Raw genomic sequence first — 6,397 nt, 5'->3', positions numbered from 1 at the left:
CATTTGTGTGAAAAAGGACCCATTCATGGATGTTTACTTATAATTACTGATAATATCAGAATAGGAAAGAAGCTGGGTGGCTAGGTGAAAGATAGCTGTTTTTAGAATTGGTCTTAGATTCTACCTCTTCATGAGAGAGGAACTATAATTTCCCCATCCCTTGAATCTGGACCTTGGCCAGTTGAGTGTGGTAGAACTGACAGTGTGCCAAGTCCAAGCCTGGGTATTAGACCCATGCAATTCCCATGAGAACTTGCTCAGGGAATCTGGTTAGAAGATGAAATACATAGAATAGAGCCAATAACCCCAGCTGAGATCATTCTTGACTAGCCAGCACAAGCCAGTCACCAGACTAAGCCTAGCCAGGACCAGGTAGCGAAGTTAAACCCAGCAGAACTTACCCAGTGGACACATTCTCTTGTGATCATAATAAATGGCTGTTTTAAGCCACTAAGTCTGTGGTAGTTTTTAATACAGCATGAGTGTGGCAACAGATTATACCCAGCATGAACCCATTCCTATTGGGTCCTAAGTGAGCCTTGGTGTCTAACATTACTTACCTCCTGCTGCAAATCTAGAAGTGCAATAAGTGATAAGTGAAGTCACTCAGTCGTGTCTGACTCTTTGTGACCCCATGGACTGTAACCTACCAGGCTCTTCCATCCATGGGATTTTCCAGGCAAGAATACTGGAGTGGGTTGCCATTTCCTTCTCCAGGGGATCTTCCCAACCCAGGGATGGAACCCAGGTCTCCTGCATTGCAGGCAGACGCTTTACTCTCTGAGCCACCAGGGAAGTCCTGAAGTGCAAAGGTGTACTCAATTTTTCCTTGTCATCTTGGCAACCAGGCATGGGCACATGACTGGGCTCAGTTAATCAAATGAAACTTTGACCCTGCTTTGCTGCATCCACTAATGAAAGTGTCAACACTCTCCAGTGCCTTATTTCTTGGTGGTGTTTGTTCCAGACGTACTGATTGCAGAATTGCCAGCCACATGAGGTCCTAGCACCAATGCCTTTATCTTCAATTGACTCTTGTGGGGAGCTCTCAGCTCTGCCTCTATTTACACATTTTCTCAGCCTGATCCTTCTGCTCCTGAAAATAAGAAGGTATTAAGTAGCTCATGGAATTAAGTTTATTTTCTGTGTACAAGGGGCCTTTTTTCTTTTCAATGGAACATCATTTAGATTTTTGAAGTTGATTAGTCAGGAATTTGCTGGTGTGGACAGTCCAAACTATCACATTGGTGAAGTTAGAATAACAAGGTAGGCGAGAATTTTAGGAATGGGGATATAGTATTAATGTTCCTCTATGTTATTCTCCTTTGAAACATAAACATCTCAATTACTATGGTACAGTACAAAGCAAGACAGACATCATTTATTGTTGGCCTTTGCAATGAAAATACATTGTACTAAGACTGAAGTCCTAGCAACCTTTTACACTAGGATTGACCAGGATTCAAGCTTTGAACTCTATCTTTAACCCATTACTTCAGGATTGTTTTATAAGTTTTAACTACTCTCACACTGTCCTGAAAAGCAATTTAGAATCCCATCCACTGAGATGCCTTCTATTGTCCCTGAGAAAGTGCCTTGGACATGGATATATCAAGTAACTCAGGAAATCTTGAATCAGACAAGAAATTGGCTAACTACCAATTTTCCCATCTCTTGGCTAACTTTGTCTCCCAATTAGTTTGCGATTCAACAGAACTAGGACCCTGGCTAAGTTTCAGCTGGCATTGATTCAATCTTTAAATCTCTCAAATTTATCATGTCTCATCCCACAGTTTAGGCCCTCATCTCTCATCTAGATGATTCCTGCAACATGAGACAAGATTGGAGGCAAGAGAGTTTTTTCAGGGGACAGGCCTTCTGCGATTTGGTTTTTCTTACTTCCCACTGCAACTCCTGCCAATCCCAGGATAGAAAATAGACATTTGTCTGATTGTACCAATTATTTTCAGAACACCAAGCGCTTACATGCTGTTCCCTATGGTTAGCATGCCCTCCCTACTTGAAAAATGTCTACTCATCCTTCAATTTTCAACTCAAGCATTACCAACTATGTCCATCTCCAAGCAGAAAAGACTCTTCACCTTCTCTTATAGCCAAGCTACCCATTTAACCCTATCCCTACTGTGGAGTATTAACTTCCTTGTTGTCACTCCCATTGTTCAGAGTTCTTTTGTATCCCCATTACATAGGCTAAATGTACTAGAGTACTCAGATTATCCCTATGGGCAGCCTTGGATAAATAACCAAGAAAAGAAAAGGGGAAAAGGAAGAGAGGAGAGAAGAAAAGAAACTGAAGACCCGGGGCCTCAACTCTCTATTCCAAAAAATACTTGTAATGTTCATCCTCCCAACAAAAACGTCCCTGACGTTTAAGAACCATACTTAGCAAAAGAGTGACAAGATGAAAATACATGACAGTTACTGCCTTGGATTTCAAAAATTACTCAAGAAATCTATCAATCACATTAATAAGAGTCCATTCTTCCTTATTAAGTATATAAGCTGAAAGGCTGGCAGTGTTTCATGGAAATTTTATGATCACTGGCGTCAGACATCGTTTAAATCTGGCCTTAGATAAATTTCCTGCCCTCTGTATCTCTCAGTTTCTTGAACTGAAAGGATTGTATTGCATTGCTAGCAATCGTTCACACACACACACACATACACACACACACACACACACACACACACACACACACACACACACATCCTTAAATAGTTTTGTAACTTTCCCAGTGAACAGGCTTACAAGAGCAATGAATTGGGCACAACCAAGATTTTCATTACATGAAAAAGTGTTTTTTTTTTAAATCACATTGTCCATACTATCTAGTTTCATATAGCATTAAAAGAATGCTGAAGTATAACTGAATGTACTGACTTAGAAACCTGTCCATGTGTTCTTTCACAGGAAAAATATTAAACATATGCAATTATGATCTTGTTGGTCATCTTGAAAAATATCTGTATATAAAGAGGTAAATATATATGTAAAGTGCTTAGGGGTACAATCATCAAGACCAAAGTGTATAATATATGAAGGAGGAAGAAAGCACTACAAGAGAAAAATAATTTCAATAAACAATTCTATTTTAATTGATATAGTCCATTCACGATGCCATAACAAAATACCACAAACTGGATGGCTTATAAACAGATATTTTTCACAGTTCCAAAACCTGGGAAGTCCATGATAAAGCACCAGCATGGTCACGTAGCAACTGCCAACCAAGAAAAGTTTACCCAGCAAAGTTATCCTTCAGAAATGAAGGGTAGATAAAGCTTTTCATAACAATCAGAAGCTGAGGGAATCCATCACCACTATACCTGCCTTACAAGAAATGCTGGAAGATGTTTTTCATATTAATATGAAAGGATGCTAACTTCTAATGTAAGCTTATGAAAGTATTCATCACACATATAGAGGCTTCCCTGGATGCTCAGTGGTAAAGAATCCACCTGCCAGTGCAGGAGGCATGGCCTCCATCCCTGATCTGGGGAAATCCCACGTGCCATGGGGCAACTAAGCCCATTCACCACAACTATGGAGCCCATAGACCCTAGAGTCCAGGAGCTGCAACTACTGAGCCTATGCACCCTAAAGCCCATGCTCCACAACAAGAGAAGCCCACGCATGACAACTAGGGAACAGCCCCCATTCATCACAACCAGAGAAAAGCAGCAAATATCTAGTACGGTAGGTCTAGTACAATGAAGACCCAGTACAAAAATAATACACACACACATACATCACACTGGTAATGCTAAGTATATAGTCAAATTCAGAATACTTTTAATACCATAACCACTTAACTCTAGTATGGCAGTTAAAGGACCCTTGTGGCTCAGCTGGTAAAGAATCTGCCTGCAATGTGGGAGACCTGGGTTCTATCCCTGGGTTGGGAATGTCTCCTGGAGAAAGGAAAGACTACCCACTCCAGTATTCTGGCCTGCAGAATTCCATGGACTGTATAGTCCATGGGATCACAAAGAGTCGGACATAAGTGACTTTCACTCACTGCCCTACCTCCCAGTCAGTGCCCTGTCACTGCCCATTCTGGCCATGGCTAATGCCCTTGGGTTGTAATTTGACCAAAGCTCCCAAGGCAGCCCTGGTTTTGGCTAACCCACCTCGGCAGCTAGAACTGGAGGGCCCCACTGCAGGCCAGGACTTCTGGTTTTGCTTCTTCCTGGCTAGAGGTGTTGCAAGATGTTGTGCCAAAACAGTTGCCTCTTTGGATCAAGTAAAAGTTTTGTTACAAGCTCACAGTCAACACTAAAAACATTTGGAAATATTTTCTGCATTGCATGCTATTTCCCAAAGGATGGATACCTTGGATTGTATTAATATAAAGTGATTATTACAATGACGATCTGAATATTTCCCTATGGTCCAATCCAGTTTATCGCATTTGAGCATGATGGAACATTTACTACTACAAAGCTGAGTTTCTGGTCTGTACACAGATTAATGGCTGGATCTGTGGCAGGTTTAACAGCAGTTATCTGTACTTACCCTCTTTGCTTGGTTAGAGTACACTGAACACTCCAAGTGAAAGAGGAACATACTTATACAGGAATTTCATGCTTCCAAAACAGTCTGAGCAAAGGAAAGTGATTAGCTTGCATTTTACAGAGGCCTGATACCTGCTGTATTGGGAATGGTTCCATAGGTATGTGTTTGGTTGCTTGCTCGCTTGCTTGCTTTTTTCCTCCTGGTAACTTTCCTGCGCTCCCTACGTTCTTGGCAAAACTTCTGGTAACAGTGAGTCCCCTACATACAAACCTTCAATTTGCAAGCTTTCAAAGATGTGAGTGTGTGTTCATATGTCCCATCATGTTAGTTAGTTCCTGTGTCGGGCGTACATTGTCACATGTGCGCATCTTCTACAAGTGGTTGTGATTGTGTGTACGTCACTGCGTAGCACTGTAGAGAGTACAGGAGCACAGTATCTTTAGTTCAAGCCCAGGATGTCTAGAAGCAAGCATAAAAGCAGCGGTGATATAGCTGGTACTACTGATAAAGCTGGTAAGTACTGTACTGTAAGATTAAAAACATTTTATTTTTGTGTTTTTAAGAGTATTTGCAAAGTTTTATAAACCTATCATAATACAATACTACTATATAGCCAAATGTATTAGTTGGATACCGAGGCTTCCTTTGCTGGACTTACGAACAAATTGGACTTACAAATGTGCACTCAGAATGGCACTCATTCATTTGTAGGGGACTTACTGTATCCTAATATCTTTGTTTTGAAAACTCACAAACTTACATTGCAGTGGTGTTGCTGGAACAATAACACAGGGTCGTTGTATCCTACCCATTTGTTGTAATTCTTTGGTAATTGGAATTAGGAACTGCTCTTTCAGAATTTGAAAAGTGTCTTACCATGAAGGTGGCTATAAAGTATGCCTATGGACACCATGGAATTCAAAGGGATCATGGTTTCTCTCTTAATTATACCCACTGTGTTCTTCCTCACGCAGTGGCTTTTACGATGCATGAAATTATGAAGCAGTTTTTTCACCTCAACTAAAAAAAGTTATGATTTCCTTAAACTCTTTGAGAGAAAAATGAAATCTTAATCTGTGGGAAGAACATACTTGAAGAGAGACATTTATCCCGTCACAGAAAACCACTGGTATTTTAGCACTTGATTTTTTTTATTCATCATAAATCAAAAGTGCTTACTATGCTTTCTGATGCTGAAAGTTATACCTTGGAATATTGAGGAGAAAAAACTTGCAAGCTGATGCTAGCTAATCAATAGGTTAACTGAAATCATTTAAAAGTATTATTTGGAAGTAGGAGTAATTCAAAACAGGATTCAAGAGGTTGGCCATTAAGGTCACTTAAAATATGGAAACAGAGCTACTACTGTATGATCCAGCAGTCTCACACCTGGGTATATACCCAGAGAAGATAGCTAAAAGATACATGAACCCCAATGTTCAGCACTGTTTACAACAGCCCAGACATGGAAATACACCAAGTGCCCATCAACAAAGGATTGGCTTAAGATGTGTTGTGTACATATACACATACATATGTGTATGTGTATATACACATACAATGGAATTATGGATTTCTCAAGTGGCGCAGTGGTAAAGAATCTGCCTGCCAATGCAGGAGATGTAAGAGATGAAATTCCATCCCTGGGTTAGAAGATTCCCTGGAGGATAGCATGGCAACTCATTCCAGTATTCTTGCCTGGGAAATTCCATGGACAGAAGAGCCTGGCGGGCCACAGTCCAAGAGGTCACAAAGAGTTGAACATGACTGAGCGTACACACATATTAAATATATACACACATTCAATGGAATTATTACTTAACCATAAAAAAAGAATGAAATATTGCCATTTGCAGCAAC

At 40.4% G+C, this 6,397-nt stretch overlaps 1 pseudogene; it reads left to right on the top strand.

The window, feature by feature from the left end:
• The first annotated feature begins 4,091 nt into the window (after positions 1 to 4,091).
• Positions 4,092 to 4,694, top strand: LOC128049551 (solute carrier family 25 member 16-like; annotated as a pseudogene).
• The last annotated feature ends 1,703 nt before the right edge of the window (positions 4,695 to 6,397 follow it).

The sequence above is a fragment of the Budorcas taxicolor genome, chromosome 6 (assembly GCF_023091745.1).
Source record: "Budorcas taxicolor isolate Tak-1 chromosome 6, Takin1.1, whole genome shotgun sequence".
NCBI classification, from domain to species: Eukaryota; Metazoa; Chordata; class Mammalia; order Artiodactyla; family Bovidae; genus Budorcas; species Budorcas taxicolor.
The sequence above is the reverse complement of the archived record's forward strand: the minus strand, read 5'-3'. Positions and strand labels throughout refer to the sequence as shown.